Source organism: Bos grunniens, chromosome 14 (assembly GCF_055505025.1).
Source record: "Bos grunniens cultivar Pamir isolate PY7600 chromosome 14, Bosgru_T2T1.0, whole genome shotgun sequence".
NCBI classification, from domain to species: Eukaryota; Metazoa; Chordata; class Mammalia; order Artiodactyla; family Bovidae; genus Bos; species Bos grunniens.
The window spans coordinates 68,883,357-68,902,002 of NC_141178.1; the positions used below are offsets into that span (position 1 = coordinate 68,883,357).

An 18,646-nucleotide genomic window follows, 5' to 3' on the forward strand; every position below is an offset into this window, starting at 1 on the left:
TGTACAAGACAAAACAAACAGCATTACCATGAACCCAGGCTTGCAGTTTGCTCACACATTGGTGATGGTATCTATTTGTATCCTGGGATTAATAGTGGAACTCTGAACTGCAATCTTTGAGGTCTCACACACAGACCAGACATGCTGCCTGGGACCTTTTCCCAAATGGGACTCCAGATGTGCTGTGACTTGGGACTTCCCAGCGCCATTTAATTTGGCATGTTGACTCCAATTTGGTGATTATCTTCTGCTATTTCTATTTCTCTTTTAATATTAGTATATTGAAAGTAAGCTCTATAATTCTCTAATAAATATTTGGAATATTTATTTGTATAAAACGAGTGGTTTATTTTGTTAACAAATCCTTTGAACCAGAAACGAAAGTGAAAACTTTTGGCAAAACACCCTACCACCATGGTTTGGATTCAGTAGGTTTGGGCTGGCCTGGGAATTCGCATTTCTAACAAGTTCTCCAGAGATACTGATGCTCCTGTCAGGGCCTCCACTTTGAGAACTAGTACCATAAAGTAAAGAGATTAGAATAGGGGCTCTTAAGCTTTTTTGGCATTTTTAGGATCAAATATGGGAACATGACATTTACATGCTCTTTGTATTTCTTATATGTGTGTTTTATTATTTTGGACTTTAATGAAATACATTTTGGAAGCATCCACTATCTCATGTATTTTAAGAAGGAAAATGGAAATGACTTTGTGTCTGCAGGCAAATCAGAGAGTCAAGAGGGGTCAGGCACCTCAAGGTGTGGCATTCAGAAGTAGCCAGAGGACTCCCCAGAGGAAAGCCCCAATCACTAGGCAGGACTCTTCTGGCCACAAGTGACAAAACTGTAACTTAAATCATTTGAAATTGTATTTGGCTTTGTATACCTGAGACTCACTCTACACAGTTGTCTCAGAACCAAGTTTCTGATTATGTTGTACAGTAATGAAACCATTTACCACAGATTGGGACTTGAACCCATGTCCTGGGACTTGAAGCCAGCCAAAACCCAGTTTGGGAAACGAACCCACGTGGCTGGAACTCAAATCCAGCCAAAACCCATGATACTTGGTTTCTGGACCTAATGAAACTCAGGTTCTTGATGTCTCATCACAGAAAGAATTCAGTGAGAGACAAAGTGATAGGTAAGAAGTGAATTTATTCAGATTCAGAGAGAAGGACACTCCACAGACAGAATGGTTTTTATAGGCTGGGTAATTTCACATGCTAATGAGTGGGAGGATTATTCCAACTGTTTTTGGGAAGGGGCGGAGATTTGGGCCAGCACCCACTCCTTGGTCTTTTAACGCTGCCTTGGAACTGTCAGGGCACCTTGGGTGTGTCATTTCACTTGCTGATTGAGGATCAAGGTCTTGGTCTTGCCATCTTGGTCCAATTTAATTCTCGTTTGTTGATGTTGTGCCCTTGGGGTATGTCATTCTTGGGGTGTATCTTGAGAAGTTGTGCCCTGCCACTTTCCCTTCTGTTACAGTAACATTTTTGGAGTTAGATGCTCATGGCATTGCTTTAGAAGCTCAACAATATCAGATCTGATGTCTTTTATTTTTCACTCATGGCTCATTTACTCTTTTTTTTTTTTTTCTCCCTCATTTAATCAAAGTGGCTGCTGAGACCCCAGTCATCACATCTGTGTTCTAGTATGAAAGAAGGTAGAAAGTGGAAAAGGTATGGTCTGTCTCATTGATTGTTCATATCCTTCTCTAAGGCTTTAACTGTGTCATATGATGATATCTACAGAAAGAGAAGTGGACAGAGTGAGTAGTTTACTTAGGTACATTGCCTCCCTACACAAAATGAAGATTTTGTAGTCAAAGGAAAAGGAGTGATTGACCATTAGGAAGGCACTTAATCCTACACAGCAAATTGGACAAACTGGAGAATATATTGCCTTTATGAGAAAAGCAAGAATAGAGTACCTTCAAGAAGGCTGTATGAGTCAGCTTTGTCTTCATAACAAGTCACTTGAAAATCGAGTGACTTTTAGTTTAAATTCAGACAAATCTGTACTTGATGAATCTGTGGATTGGTGACTTGGGCTGGGTTCATCTGGGAAACTCATCTCTGCTCCATGTGGTGTCACCTGGGCGTAGTGTTACTGCTGTGACCTTAGCTAGATGGCTGGAGTGTCTGGGACACCTGGGCTTTTCTTTTACCTTCCATCATGGCGTGACTGGGACCAAATGGTTTATGATGATCTTTCTCATGTCTGGCAACTGTTGCTGACTATTGGCTGGGTCATCTATCTCCAGCAGGCTGGAAGACCAAGTTCTGAAAGCAGCAAGAGAAAGTGTAGGTCCCATTGTGCAAGTGCTTTCCAAGCCTGTGCTTGCATTGCGTTTGCTGATGTCCTATGGCCAAAGCAAGTCACTTGGCCAAGACCCAACCAAGTTAATGTGGACGGGGACTGTGCAAGGCTGTGTGTCCCAGGAGGCGTGGCTTATTGGGGCCCATTATGTATCAATCCACCAAATACACCCGAGACCAAGGACCAGAATGTCTTCTTACCATGTCTTTGCCTTTCTCTGCAGGTCACCTTCATTCCTTTACACAAAGCACTTGTCCATATCTGGAACCCAGGGATCCCTTCTTCAGCTTCCCACCCAAAGGGAACAGATGTTTCCTCTTTAACTGTATTCTGAAAATCACTGGGAAGAACTTTGGCCTGCTGTGGGTCAGATGCAAACCCCAGGGTTAAGCAATTGAGATATGATCACTGGTGGTTCCCAACAGAGCCTCATATTTGGCCAGAGGTTGCAGAAGGGGCAATTTTCAGAGACATCATTCTAAAAGTGAATTGAGATCCCTCCTGGAATAATGGAGATATACTGACCAGAAAAGACAAATAGATGTGCAGTGTTGGGAGGAACCACCGAACAGAAGACCTCACAGACTCTCTTTTTTGGATAGTTTCTTTTAATATTTGTTTTGTTAGTTGATTGGGAGAGTCTGGATTTATAATAAGAACTTAAGCTAATTGAAAAATCAATTTCTATTATTCTCCAAAACATTAACTTATTAAACCAATCTACATGTTTTCCTTATTTTCTTTGAAAAAATGCAGATGAACATCCACCGCTGGCCCCCGTAGGAAGCTTTCCTGGCAAATATACAACAGAGATTACATTAGTTGTCACTCACCTCTCTTTGCAATTATGTTGGGAAAACAACACAGAAAGCAAAAGAAAGGCTTGGGTCCTTTAACTGGTACATTGGTCACATCAATGAGGATCTATTTTTCCCCTCCAATCATGTAAGGAGTTTAAGAGCATGCTACCGAGGTTCCAGATCGGGATCTGTGAACATACAGGACTTCTGGCAAAGTGAAAATGCTGGGATCACCTCTCCAGCAGGGTGTCTGATGGAGGCATTCCTGATGAGTGTCACCAAGGAAGAGTCCCAAGCATGAGTGGAGTGTACGGGCGCCCTCTTGCTTTTCAACTGGATTGAGGGACGGTTAAGAGAGGCAACCACTGGAAGTGTTGGAGAGCAGAGGGATGCTGGCCTTTGGGGAATGCTCCCCAGTTTCCACAAATAGTAGAGATTCCTGAAAGGCTTTGAGAGAGGCTCTGCTGGTAGCCATGGCGATGCTGGGTTTCTCGCATCCCCGCTGCCAGAGAATGAGTTTGTTCCCAGTTCCCAGGGGCCTTAGCTGGTGCAGCCGTGGCTTCTTTCAGAAACCTTGTAGACAGAACTGCTCAGAAGCACTTCATTAATTGGTGGAACTTGCTGCTCACTGTGTCGATGCCCTGCAGCGTTTCACAGGCGCCCCCTTCTGCCCAGCAAACCTTTGCCTGTAATTGTGGTGTCACCACTGGTAGTTAACACGCTCTGGTTCGCCTTCAAGGGGGTGTTCAGTTCTCCTTTGGATTCTTTGCTGGCACTTAGGGTCTGTTTATCAGCAGGACTGCTGAGAAGTCTCTGGGCTGTGACTTTGAATATGAAAACAGTCTGGCTTCACATATACCCAGTTCAAAATTCATGTTCCCTTCTGCCTGTATTCGTTAGTCCTGTGGTCTCCACTACCCACTGGCCTATGTGTGGATTTCTTTGAGTTTCTCCTGTCAGAGTTTTGCTTGATTTCTTGAATCTGTAGGTTTAAGTATTTTACTAAAGACTTGGGGATTTTTAAAGCCATTATTTCCCCCAGTATTTTTAGCACCATCCTCCTCCTCCTCTAATTTTGGGACTCAAGGGACCTTAATTTTAGGATTTTTGCCTTTTATTTTTGCCTCACAGGTCCCTGTGACTTGGTTAATTTTTATTCAGTCTCCTTTCTCTTTGTTGTTTAGAGTGGATGAGTTCTCTTGATCTATTTTCAGGTTCACTGTTTTCTCTGTCATCTCAGTGTCCATCTAGTGTGTATATGTCTATATGTACACATATGTAGATATGGTGGTTACACCTTACCTTTCTAAAATTTCCATTCCAGTCTTTATTTCTCTGCTGAGATTTCCTGTATTTCCAGTCATTGTGAGAATATTCCCTACTGCTTGCTGTGGCATTTTAAAAAGTCTTTGCAGAAAATGATGAGATCAGTGTGTTACTTTGCTCAGTTTGCCCTGACAGAGCGCCGTAGACTGGGTGCTTTAAACAACAGAAATTAGTTTTCTCGAAGTTCTGGTGCTGGGCGTCCAAGGTTAAGGCACTACCAGCAGGTTTGGTGTCTCCCTGCCTTACAGACAGCTGCTTTCCTGCTGTGTCTCATGTGGGCTTTCACATGGTACGTGGGCAGCCCTGGTGTCTCTGTGTGTGTGATTTTTTTCTTCTTATAAGGACACTGAGTAGATTGAATTAGAGCCAACCCCAATGGCTTATCTTGACTTAATCTCCTTTTAAGGACTCTGTCTCCAAATGTAGTCACACCAGAGGTACTGGTGGTTGGGGCTTCAGTGCCTGAATTTGGGGGCCACACACTGCAGGTCATAACCCCTGTCATCTTGAGGTCGCTGTCTGTTGCTGGTCTTTTCTTAGTGGATGGAGGACTTCCTGGATCTTCATATGCTGAGTAATCTTGAATTGAACAATATCCTGCACATTTCACATGTTACATTGGGAGACTCTTGACCTGACTTCAGATCAGATCAGATCAGATCAGTCGCTCAGTCGTGTCCGACTCTTTGCGACCCCATGAATCGCAGCGTGCCAGGCCTCCCTGTCCATCACCAACTCCCTGAGTACACTCAGACTCACGTCCATTGAGTCAGTGATGCCATCCAGCCATCTCATCCTCTGTCGTCCCCTTCTCCTCTTGCCCTCAATCCCTCCCAGCATCAGAGTCTTTTCCAATGAGTCAACTGTTCACATGAGGTGGCCAAAGTACTGGAGTTTCAGCTTTAGCATCATTCCTTCCAAAGAAATCCCAGGGCTGATCTTCAGAATGGACTGGTTGGATCTCCTTGCAGTCCAAGGGACTCTCAAGCGTCTTCTCCAACACCACGGTTGAAAAGCATCAATTCTTCGTCACTCAGCCTTCTTCACAGTCCAACTCTCACATCCATACATGACCACAGGAAAAACCATAGCCTTGACCAGACGGACCTTTGTTGGCAAAGTAATGTCTCTGCTTTTGAATATGCTATCTAGGTTGGTCATAACTTTCCTTCCAAGGAGTAAGCGTCTTTTAATTTCATGGCTGCAGTCACCATCTGCCGTGATTTTGGAGCCCAGAAAAATTATGTCTGACACTGTTTCCGCTGTTTCCCCGTCTATTTCCCATGAAGTGATGGGACCAGATGCCATGATCTTTGTTTTCTGAATGTCGAGCTTTAAGCCAACTTTTTCACTCTCCACTTTCACTTTCATCAAGTGGCTTTTTAGTTCCTCTTCACTTTCTGCCTTAAGGGTGGTGTCATCTGCATATCGGAGGTTATTGATATTTCTTCCGGCAATCTTGATTCCAGCTTGTGCTTCTTCCAGTCCAGCGTTTCTCATGATGTACTCTGCATATAAGTTAAATAAACAGGGTTACAATATACAGCCTTGACATACTCTTTTTCCTATTTGGAACCAGTCTGTTGTTCCGTGTCCAGTTCTAACTGTTGCTTCCTGACCTGCATGCAAATTTCTCAAGAGGCAGATCAGGTGGTCTGGTATTCCCATCTCTTTCAGAATTTTCCACAGTTTATTGTGATCCACACAGTCAAAGGCTTTGGCATAGTCAATAAAGCAGAAATAGATAAATCCTGTCAAAACATAAATATTCGTGTTTATCAGGCAAGTGACCTGGTTAGGTTCAGGCTACAAGTTCCAATCTGACAATTAGGATAGTGAAGAACAGAAAGAAGCAAGCTGTGAGTGCTTGAGTCTCTTTAATGGGAAGAATAGAGGTCTGGGAAAAAACATAAATTGTGTTATTCCTTGGTGACCATGTGGTGTCACTGTTGGCATGAGACAGCTTAGTGCAGTCATTTCCAATATAGGGTGTGTACATTCTAGGGATGTGCAAGGTTGTCCCTTAAGGTGCCTGAAGAAAACGTTTTGTTGTTGTTTAGGCGCTGTCATGTCTGACTCTCTGTGACCCTGTGCACTGTAGGCTGCCAGGCTCCTCTGTTCGTGGGATTTCCCAGGCAAGAACGCTGGAGTGGGTTACCGTTTTCTTCTCCAGGGGCTCTTGCCCACAAGGGATTGAAGTAGTGTCTCCTGCATTGGCACACGGATTATTTTTACCACTGAGGCACCAGGTTTTAGAACTCCAATTTCTATTTAGTTTTTAATCTTGAGAAAATAGAAATACACCAAACTTTGCTAGTATTGAATATATGATCGATACTGGCTCTGTCACTCAGTCACGAGAGTGGGTGATACTGTGTCAATGGTTTGCAAGGAAAGTGTGAGCTCTGTGACTCAGAGTTATTGATGGCCTCCTTATTCTGAACATACAGTGATATGTTCTAGTTTACATGTTCTTGGTCAAATGGATTTATACACTGCATTACTGATTATGATAAATGAACACTCTTAAAATGTGCAAGTGACTTAAAATATTTTCTGCAAAGAATCTACTGGTCAAGATGACCCTAACAATTTAGGTCAATACTAACAACAATGAAACAATGGAAGAAAAGCATAGCCCCTCTGGGTTTGAACTCTTTCTTGGATATATTGTGAGCTAAAAGCAATAGCTATTGGTGCTGTGTTATCTAGCACCAATTTTTTTGGACAAAATATGCCCACTTAACCAATCTTTTTGAAATAAAAGTGACATTTTTGACAATAAATGAGAAAATAATGGCTTAAAAAAAAAAAAAAAAAACAAGAAACCTCATGCTTTGGAGAAAGTATTTTGAAAGCATATATAAAAAAAATTTCCATCACTATGGGGCTTTTGTTCCTGATTAAGACTGATTCATTTTACCTGTAAAACTCTCATATTTCAATGTTAATAATGCTTTGAAAATGCATTTTCTAATTTCCTAAAAAACTGTCCAAATGAATACTTCAGGTAGGCTTTAAGGTCATCTGTAAAAAATATAAATACTAAATACCTTTTTTAATTTGTAAAAAAAGAGATTAACATTATAGAAGATGGAAATTCATTGATCAAATATAAGACTTATATGAAAGTGAAAGTTGCCCAATCGTGTCCAACTCTTTGTGACCCCATGGACTATACAGTCCATGGAATTCTCCAGGCCAAAATACTGGAGTGGGTAGCCTTTTCCTTCTCCAGGGCATCTTCCCAACCCAGGGATCAAACCCAGGTCTCCCGCATTGCAGGTAAATTCTTTACCAGCTGAGTCACAAGAGAAGCCCAAGAATACTGGAGTGGGTAGCCTATCCCTTCTCCAGGGGATCTTCCTGACCATGGAATCGAACTGGGGTCTCCTGCATTGCAAGCAGATTCTTTACGAACTGAGCTGTCAGAGAAGCCCCAAGACTTGTATATGGATATACTTTTCCATAAGGACCTGTGTTTCTTTGTGATGTATATTTTTCAATTAGACAGCTATTAAAAACCAAAAGAGATTTAGAACCAAGCCATCAAACCACTGTTTCACAAAGTTTTATACCCAGGCTTTAAAAAGCAGTGGTACATGTTCAATTATACTTTCTTGCTAAAGTTTTAGGTAAGACAGGAAAGTTTATATCATTAATCAGTACACTAAAATAAAATTTATTTAGCTCATATTTCTCATTTTCTTTAAAGTTTATTTTTGTATATTTTCTTATAGACACAATCACAGTTAATTTTGGTGTTTTATGCACTTTCTTGTGTACCAGGTACTGTTACAAATGCTCTACTTCTATTAATTAGCTTAACTCTCACAGCACCTAATATATATATATACTATTGTCCCCATTTAAAGAATTAGGAAGCTGAAGAACAGATAGGATAAGAAACTGGCATAGGAACAACTAGCTAATATGTGACAGACTCATGATTTATTAGTATAGTAATGCATATATTGAATTTATACATGAACTATTACATTTTAAGACCAACAAACAGACCAATAGACGTATAGGATTAAAATTTAGAGACTATTTGTTTAATGTTAATAGGCATGGTGGTGACAAAAGACTGTGTTCACAGGAAATTCAATCCAACATCATTATGGTATATTTAGCATTTATAAAACATATGCACGGTCTTATTTAATTCCCATAGCTTCCCTTGTGGATCAACTGATAAAGAATCTGCCTGCAGTGCGGGAGACCTGGTTGCGACACCTGGGTTGGGAAGATCTCCTGGAGAAGGGAAAAGCTTCCCACTCCAGTATTCTGACCTGGAGAATTCCATGGACTGTTTAGTCCACGGGGTCGCAAAGAGTCAGACATGACTGAGTGACTTTCACTTCACTTTCAGCCTTTGAACACACTTGTGTTGATCTCAAGAGCACAAGCATATAAAATAATGTTTAATGGAGTCTGATGGACCCGGGTGTGAAGTTGAGCATTACCACTTAATCATATCTGTGACTGAAGATATTTCCTGTCTTCTTTGGATTTCATTTTGTTAATCTTCAAAGTGGGTAAGTCAATATATATCTTGGTGGGTTACTGTACAATTAAATGACACATTATAATTTAACACAGGGTAGTGGTCAAGAGTGTGGATTGAGCATCTGAACTGCCTGGGTTTGAATTCTAGCTCTTCCCACTATTACTAGCAACTTTCTTTGTTAAGTTGTATGTTTTCTCTCTACCTTAGTTTCCTTGCCTGGAAAAATGGGCTAATAATCCTGCCTCAGTTCAGTACAGTTCAGTTGCTCAGTAATGTCCGACTTTGCGACCCCATGAATCGCAGCACACCAGGACTCCCTGTCCATCACCAACTCCCGGAGTTTACCTAAACCCATGACCATCGAGTCGGTGATGCCATCCAGCCATCTCATCCTCTGTTGTCCCCTACTCCTCCTGCCCTCAACCCTTCCCAGCATCAGGGTCTTTTCCAATGAGTCAACTCTTTGCCTGAGGTGGCCAAAGTATTGGAGTTTCAGCTTCAACATCAGTCCTTCCAATGAACACCCAGGACTGGTCTCCTTTAGAATGGACTGCATGGATCTTCTTGCAGTCCAAGGGACTCTCAAGCATCTTCTCCAACACCACAGTTCAAAAGCATCAATTCTTCAGCACTCAGCTTTCTTCACAATCCAACTCTCACATCCATACATGACCACAGGAAAAACCATAGCCTTGACTAGACAGAACTTTGTTGGCAAAGTAACATCTCTGCTTTTCAATATGCTATCTAGGTTGGTCATAACTTTCCTTCCAAGGAGTAAGCGTCTTTTAATTTCATGGCTGCAATCACCATCTGCAGTGATTTTGGAGCCCCCAGTAATAAAGTCAGCCACTGTTTCCCCATCTATTTCCCATGAAGTGGTGGGACCAGATGCCATGATCTTAGTTTTCTTAATGTTGAGCTTTAAGCCAACTATTTCGGTCTCCTCTTTCACTTTCATCAAGAAGCTTTTTAGTTCCTCTTCACTTTCTGCCATAAGGGTGGTATCGTCTGCATATGTGAGGTTATTGATATTTCTCCCAGGAATCTTGATTCCAGCTTGTGCTTCTTTCAGCCCAGCATTTCTCATGATATACTCTGCATATAAGTTAAATAAGCAGGGTGACAATATACAGCCTTGATGTACTCCTTTTCCTATTTGGAACGAGTTTGTTGTTCTATGTCCAGTTCTAACTGTTGCTTCCTGACCTGCATACTGGTTTCTCAAGAGACAGGTCAGGGGGTCTAGTATTCCCATCTCTTTCAGAATTTTCCACAGTTTATTGTGATCCACACAGTCAAAGGCTTTGGCATAGTCAATAAAGCAGAAATAGATGTTTTTCTGGAACTCTCTTGCTTTTTTGATGATCCAGTGGATGTTGGCAATTTGATCTCTGGTTCCTCTGCCTTTTCTAAAACCAGCTTGAACATCTGGAAGTTCCCGGTTCACATATTGCTGAAGCCTGGCTTGGAGAATTTTGAGCATTACTTTACTAGCCTGTGAGATGAGTGTAATTGTGCGGTAGTTTGACCATTGTTTGGCATTGCCTTTCTCTGGGATTGGAATGAAAACTGACCTTTTCCAGTCCTGTGGCCACTGCTGAGTTGTTCAAATTTGCTAGCATATTGAGTGCAACACTTTCACAGCATCATCTTTCAGGATTTGAAATAGCTCAACCGGAATGCCATCACCTCCACTAGTTTTGTTTGTAGTGATGCTTTCTAAGGCCCACTTGACTTCACATTCCAGGATGTCTGGCTCTAGGTCAGTGATCACACCATCATTATTATCTGGGTTGTGAAGGTCTTTTTTGTACAGATCTACTGTGTATTCTTGCCACGTCTTCTTAATATCTTCTGCTTCTGTTTGGCCATTTCTGTCCTTTATCGAGCCCATCTTTGCATGAAATGTTCCCTTGGTATCTCTAAGTTTCTTGAAGAGATCTCTAGTCTTTCCCATTCTGTTGTTTTCCTCTATTTCTATGCGTTGATAACTGAGGAAGGCTTTCTTATCTCTCCTTGCTATTCTTTGGAACTCTGCATTCAAATGGAAATATCTTTCCTTTTCTCCTTTACTTTTCACTTCTCTTCTTTGCACAGCTATTTAAGGTCTCCCCAGACAGCCATTTTGCTTTTCTGCATTTCTTTTCCATGGGGATGGTCTTAATCCCTGTCTCCTGTACAATGTCATGAACCTCTGTCCATAGTTCATCAGGCACTCTATCAGATCTAGTCCCTTAAATCTTATTTCTCACTTCTATATGATCCTGTATAATCATAAGGGATTTGATTTAGGTCATACCTGAATGGTCTAGTAGTTTTCCCTAGTTTCTTTAATTTAATTCTGAATTTGGCAATAAGGAGTTTATGAGCTGAGCCGCAGTCAGCTCCCGGTCTTGTTTTTGCTGACTGTATAGAGCTTCTCCATCTTTGGCTGCAAAGAATATAATCAATCTGATTTTGGTGTTGACCATCTGGTGATGTCCATGTGTAGAGTCTTCTCTTATGTTGTTGGAAGAAGGTGTTTGTTATGACCAGTGCGTTCTCTTGGCAAAACTCTATTAGCCTTTGCCCTGCTTCATTCCGTATTCCAAGGCCAAATTTGCCTGTTACCCCAGGTGTTTCTTGACTTCCTACTTTTGCATTCCAGTCCCCTATAATGAAAAGGACATCTTTTTTGGGTGTTAGTTCTAAAAGGTCTTGTAGGTCTTCACAGGTCTTCACAACTTCAGCTTCTTCAGCATTACTGGTTGGGGCATAGAGTTAGATTGCTGTGATATTGAATGGTTTGCCTTGGAAATGAACAGAGAACATTCTGTCGTTTTTGAGATTGCATCCAAGTACTGCATTTCAGACTCTTTTGTTGACCATGATGGCTACTCCATTTCTTCTAAGGGATTCCTGCCCACGGTAGTAGACATAATGGCATAAGAACCTGGAATGTGAGGTCCATGAATCAAGGCAAATTGGAAGTGGTCAAACAGGAGATGGCAAGAGTGAACGAAAACATTCTAGGAATCAGCGAACCAAGATGGACTGGAATGGGTGAATAATCCTGCCTACAGAACTTTTATTGGACTCATTTATGTAGTGTGTTTAGGATCAAGCACGTAAGAAAAGCTCAACAAATGGTCGGTATTATTAGTACATAGAAAGTGCTTAACATATTGTGTATTCAGTAAATAGCAACTATTGGTTGTCATACACACTGCACATGAGTCATGATTATATAATTAAGAAGTATCCTGGTCTCTTACTTCTGGTTTTACATGCATAGAATATTGCCTTCTGAGTAATACAGGCAAAAATGTGTTCCTGGGGAGAGAGCACTTAGTCTTGAGCTCATCAGGAAAGGCAGCATTGGGATCTGAATGGGATTTAGAGAGTTAGAAAACATGGAGAAGATAATGATATAAAAGCCAAGAGATAGGAAAAAAAATCATGTTTGTGGAAGAAAAGATATAGTGTTTTGGATGAAGCATAGCTGCATTAAGGGATTAACAGGATTGCGGGCTTAACTGGTAGTCCAGTGGTTAAGAGTCTGAGCTTCCTATTGAAAGGGTGTGTGTATGATCACTGGTCAGGGAACTAAGATCCCACATGCTGTGTGGCACTGCCAAAAAACAAAATCAAAGCACCCACATAAACAACAAGAGCAACACAAAAGGTTAATAGGGATGAATTTGGGTAGAATTAGAACAGGAAAAAATAGAAGGAGTGAGGAGGCAAAAGAGAAGTTTGTTGTGCTCACCTAGGCCCGAGTGGTAAGGGTCAGAATGAGAGAAACGAGGGAAGGACAAAGGGAGTTCAGATGCAAGATAGCCTTCAAAAGAGAAGTCAGCAGGGCTTGGACACATTAAATGACACATGAGCAAATGGAAGAAGACAGACTGACACCAGTATTTTCATTTAAGTTAGTGTGGCATGTATGATAACTTTGAGAAATAGGAAAGTAATATTTAGAAGGGCAATGATAGGTTTGACATTTTTATGTTGAATTTGAATTAATAGAGAAACATTTTTAAGTAAAAATGTCCAGGGGCATTTGGAAATCTTTGATTGCTTTGGCCCAAACATAGAGTTGAAAGTCATCTGCATGGAGGACAGAACTGAAGGAGGTCTTTATTATCCAGAGATATATAGTAAAAAGATCATTTAAATAGTTTCATACAGAGCACCACTGTATATCAGGAAATAGTGGAAAAATTTTAAAGGAAAAAAGTGATTACAGTTACTTGTATCTTACATTTAAAACAATTTGTATTCCAATTCCAACTGGCCACTAATCCTTAGAATGAACAAAGAATTAATTTCTTCTTGTCACTGTTTCCATATATCCAGTGAATCTGTGCACTAGTCTCTGAAAATCTACACTCCATCTTACTTTCTAAAAAACTGTATAAATGCAGACTTATTTTCTAGTCTTTTTGTCATCACCTGGTGTTTTTATTTAAAGAAATCATTGGTATGTTGATTTGAGATTTGTTGGTCTTTTATGCACAATCTCACACATAGTGAAAAAGTCAGTCTTGGACTCTTCAGCATGGATAAAACTTCGAAGACTTTTGGTAACTTATCTGAATGCAAGATCCTTTTAGATTTTTATCATTGTTTCCCTTGAGCTATCTTGATATTTTTTAAAATTGTGGTGAAAGACACATAATATAAATGTCTTAATACCATCTCAGTCATTTTCAAGGGTGCAGTTCAGTGGTGGTAAGTGCATTCACATCGTTGTGCAAACCATACCCAGGAAGTTTCAGTCTTGCAAAACTCAAACTCCATAACCCTTACACAACAGCTCTCCATGTCTCCTTGCCCTTAGCACCTAGAAACTACCATTGTGACATTTTCTTTTCTTTCTTTTTTCCCCCTCACTTTTGACCATACTACAAGACATGTGGGGTCTTAGTTCCCTGAGCAGGGTTGGAGCCTGGGCTCTCTGTGGTGTGCGTGCAGAGTCGTAACCACTGAACTGCTAGGGACGTCCCCACTGTGTGATATTTTCTGTTCTCGGAGTCTGAGTACCTAGATACTTGCTGTAAGTGTAATCAGTCACACAGTATTTGTCTTTTTGTTACTGGATTATTTTAGTATAATGTCTTTTAGGTTTATGCAGGTTATAGCACATGTCAGAATTTTCTTTTCTATGGCTGAATACTATTCTTTTGTATGCATGCATCACGTCTTGTTTATCCATTCCTATAATCAGTGGACATTTGAGTTGCTTCCACCTTTGGGCTTTTGTGAGTAGTGCTGTTAGGAACATGGGTTTACAAATATCTCTTCATGACCATGCTTTCAAGTCTTCTGAGAGTATACTCAAATGTAATTGGTGAACCAATCAGCAATTTAATTTTTAATATTTTGAGGAACTGCAATGCTCTTCCATTGTGACTGCACTATTTTTCATCCTATTAATAGTCCAAAAGGCACCTCCCTGGTGGTCTAGTGGTTAAGAATCTGCCTGCCAATTCAGGGGACAAGGGTTCGATCCCTGGTCTGGGAAGATTGCACCTACTGCAGGGCAACTAAGCCCAACTCAGCCACAATGAAGACTCAGTGCAGTCGTGAATAAATAAATATAAAATAGCGCACAAAGATTCCAAGTTTTTTACAGCCTTGTCAACAGTTGTTCCCTTTTTATGTCTTTTTATAATAGCCAGCTTAATGGGTATGAGCTGCATATCACACCGTGTTTTCGATTTGCATTTCCCTAATGACTAGAGATGTACATCTTTTCATGTGCTTTTGGCCATTCGTATGTCTTATTTGGAAAACTGTTCTTTGCTCATTTTTGAATCAGGTTGTTTTTGTTTCTGTTGTTGTGGAATCTTACAGTTTTCTGTATATTCTGGATTTTAACTCGTTGTCAGATATATGGTTTGCAAATTTTCCTTCCATTGCATGGTTGTCTTTGTACTCTATTGATTATGTCCTTGATGGACAAAAGTTTTACATTGTGGTGTAGTCCAGTTTATTTCTTTTAACTTTGTTTGTCTGTGCTTTTGGTGTCATATCATATGAAGTTCAGACCATGCTACACTAAAAGATGGCACCTTGGCATATTTTATATTTTACGTTGAAAATTTGAGAAAACAGCAGATGCTACTTTGACCCTCTGCTCACCTTTCACCCCTGAAGTAGGTCATAATACTCTTAAGTGAGAAATGCTTTCCCTATAGAAGCAAAGGTGCATCCTCATCTCCAAAGAGAAAAGGATGCCAGAAACACTCCAAATAGGCCTTGCTAAATCTTCCCCAGTGTACTACACTCACCTCATACTCCTTGGCCTGTTATATTTCTCCATGAGTATCCACTCTTGATCAAATCTAGTGTGAAAATACTCAGATTTCACTCTTTTTTCAGATCTTGATTTTCTTATGAAGACCCTAATGTTTCTTAAGACTTACATTAAATAAATTTATATGTTTTCTCCTATTACTCTATCTTGATCAATTTAATTTTCAAAGCCAGCCAGGGATCCCAAGAAGGTGGAGTAAAAAAAAAAAAAAAAAAATTCCCCCAAATTTCTAAGAATTTACAGTGAAATATGTCCTGAAGCTTTTCTTCTGTATTTTAAGACTCATAGATTTAGGTTTTGCATTTAGGTCTTTGATCCATCTTCAGTTAATTTTTTATATGGTGTAAGGTAATGAAAGAACTTGTTCTTTTGCATGTGGATATCTAGTTTTCCCACAACCGTTTGTTGAAAATGCTGTCTTTTTTTTCTGTGGAATGGTCTTGGCTATCCTTATCCTTGGCTCTCTATTCTATTCCATTGTTCTGTCTGCATTTATGAAAATACCACACTTGATTACAGTGTGAAAGCATGGTAGTCACTCAGTTGTGTCTGACTCTTTTCCGTCAATAGGCTTTGGCCCTCCAGGCTCCTGTGTCCATGGGATTTCCCAGGCAAGAATACTGGAGTGGGCAGCCATTCCGTTCTCTAGGGGATCTTGTACACCAAGGGATTGAACCATGGTCTCCTGCATTTCAGGCATGTTCTTTACTGTCTGAGCCACCATGGAAGCTTTGCAAGAAGCTTGAAATCAGAAAGTGTGATACCTTTAACCTTGTTCTTCTTTTTCAAGAGTGTTTCGCTATTCAAGCTCTCCAGGTTTACTGTTTTGACACAGTTATAAAGAGGAAAAAATGTGTAAAACATTTGTGAGGGTTCATCAGTTTTTTCTAAGAATCTTTCTTAATTTTTTGATACTCAAATCAGTGTGAAGTCTTTGAAGTATCTGTCGTGTCATCATCCCTGTAAATTTATCTTCATTTGTTCACTGAAGTAACTCTTCCATATGACTGCCTTTCTAAGTGTCTGAACTGTGCTTTGCTATCATGAAATCCTGCATCTTTTACAAGATGTACAATTCTTTTCTGAAATGGATTTGCTCTTATATTTCGTGGTGCTAATAGATGTATGCATGTGCTCAGCAGTGTATGCTGCCTCAGTTGTCTCAGTACATTAGCAGAAATGTGTGTTAAGTGGGGAGGGATCTTAAAAGTAGACTAACTGTTATAAATTGTCAGTTGTGTAGTGAATCTTTTTTACAGAATTAACCTTTGTGAGTTTGGGGTTTCTGATAGTAAGTACTCAAATAAAGATAAGTTGTCATTGTTGAGGCTATGAGAATGGATATGTTCTTGAGAATAAAGTGCTTTGAGAGAGCTGGAAAGAAAACCAAAGTGCTCAGAAGTCCACTGGCTTTTAGAGAGTTGAGGGCAAAAACATTGAGCATTCATTCCTGGGGAATGAGTTCTCAAGGAATTATGAAAAGAATTTGACTAATTAAATAAAAACTGGTATTAAATAAAGAATTTCAGATTAGTGTCTCAGGAAGAATGATTACCGAGAAAAGAGAAATATGGGATGTGGTGTAATTCTGTAAGAAAGAAAGAGGAAAAAATGATGATAGATGGAAAAGGACCTTGGGTTTCCATTTCTTTTAGAATAAAATGGAGGTAAGAGATGTGTCTCCCATTGGGCTCCCATTGTCACACATGTTATTTTAACGCACAGGTTTTTGCAGAGAGACAATTAGAGACCATACAAAGCTTTTCAGTTTTGAATTTATATTGAACACTACTGTCTCTCCATGTTTCCTGTCCCGTGAACTACTCCTGCAGGGCTTTTGTCACAGCTGGCATCCACCCACCTTGACGTTAGTTAGTAACAGCTGAGAGTATTTCCCCTCGGAACTACCTGCAATTTAATGAGGAATCCTAGACATTTAGTAGAACCATATACAAACAAAAGTTATAAATATATATGGAGGCATTTCAAGCATATGTATAAAGTCATATTGTTTTATTCATTCTCTACTCGTTTCTGTTGAGGGTGTTTATTGAGTTTTGTGTTCATCACAGTATTAGACTGAGAACACGAAAATTAATCAGTCCTTAAGAAGTGTGCTATCTAAGTTCTCAACCAGGAGGCATAATAGTTTGTTTTCCATGTTTGAACATATCTGGGGACAGTTTGGTTTGTTCCAATGACTTGGGGGACGTTACTGGTATTTAGTGGGCAGAAACACTCTAGAAAGATGTGCATAGAGCAGAATCATCCAGCCCTAAGCAATGGTGTCTCCATTGATAAACAAATGCTAGAAAAAGTACAATACTCATAGCAATGATTTATTATACTGCACTGTCTTAAGCTTACCTTACCTGTCTTGTTTAACTTCACCTTGACATTTTGGGGTTCCCTTATGGCTCAGCTGGTAAAGAATCCGCCTGCAATGCAGGAGACCTGGGTTCAGTCCCTGGGTTGGGAAAATCCCAACTGGGGAAGGCAACAGCAACCTACTCCAGTATTCTGGCCTAGAGTGTTTCATGGACACGACTCAGTTGGACACAACGGAGCGACTTTCACTTTCACACTTTCACTTTCACTTGACACTTCAGAGTAAATACTATCTTCACTTTTTTGTGTAGCTGAAGGGATAAACAAGTCTTTCATGGTTATGCTGCTAAGTAGATGGCAGAATCAGATTTTAAAGTGTTCTAGATTAGACCCCAGGACGTATAATTTTAATGGCAATTAAATAATTTATTTTTTAAGTAATTTTAAGTAATTTTTAAGTAATAAATATTTATTACTTGAATAATAATTTAATAACAATTAAAGTATAACAATTTTAATAACTGGCACAAAGAGCTTCTTAAGGTAGAGGTAAAACAGAACATGGAGATCTGCATGCATAAGCATGCAGAACATGCGTGAGCAAACCCAGAGGGCACAGACTATTCATCTCTCTTCCTTCTGCCTAGTGCAAGGACTGCCAAAATTCCTCTCCTCTACCCGTCATTTTATTTAATTCAATAGTCTGTAAAAATGATCCACATCAAAAAAATTTTAAAAACGCCACGCATCAGGGTCCCTCCCCATAGGGGAAGGAGAGAGCCCAGCTCCTGCAGGATATTCAGGAAAGTCATCCGCACAGGGACCTGACCACACCACACACTGGCTGGTTCACAGGACTTATTATCCTATCCTAGACGTCCCGGTCCTATTAGCCCTGGCGCAGGGACCCAAAGTTTCCTTTGCCCCTGCTGAAAATATTAGGTAATGTCAGTGCAGGGGGATAATACACTCTTTCTGCATGTCTGCACTGCAGTGCAGGGCAGCAATATTTGCTCTTGGGAATGATTGCACTAATTCTTTGGTCATTA

At 40.2% G+C, this 18,646-nt stretch overlaps 2 protein-coding genes across 38 annotated transcripts in view; one reads left to right on the plus strand and one right to left on the minus strand.

The window, feature by feature from the left end:
* LOC147359626 (uncharacterized) overlaps positions 1–18,646 on the plus strand; it is a 243,029-nt gene that overhangs the window by 58,191 nt on the left and 166,192 nt on the right. For 5 of the 36 annotated variants that reach the window (XR_015141029.1, XR_015141034.1, XR_015141021.1 and 2 more), the window contains one exon: positions 8,828–8,993. The exons of 28 other annotated variants lie outside the window; for them this stretch is intronic. The gene's annotated coding sequence lies outside the window, so the exon portion shown is untranslated. Of the gene's footprint in view, positions 1–1,621; positions 1,687–2,549; positions 3,063–8,827; positions 8,994–18,646 lie in introns of those variants that run through there. 3 more of the 36 variants (XR_015141036.1, XR_015141025.1, XR_015141028.1) reach the window with 2 other exon arrangements.
* LOC147359629 (uncharacterized) overlaps positions 3,062–18,646 on the minus strand; it is a 675,420-nt gene continuing 659,835 nt past the window's right edge. For both annotated transcript variants that reach the window (XR_015141005.1, XR_015140998.1), the window contains one exon: positions 3,062–5,960. The gene's annotated coding sequence lies outside the window, so the exon portion shown is untranslated. The remainder of the gene's footprint in view (positions 5,961–18,646) is intronic.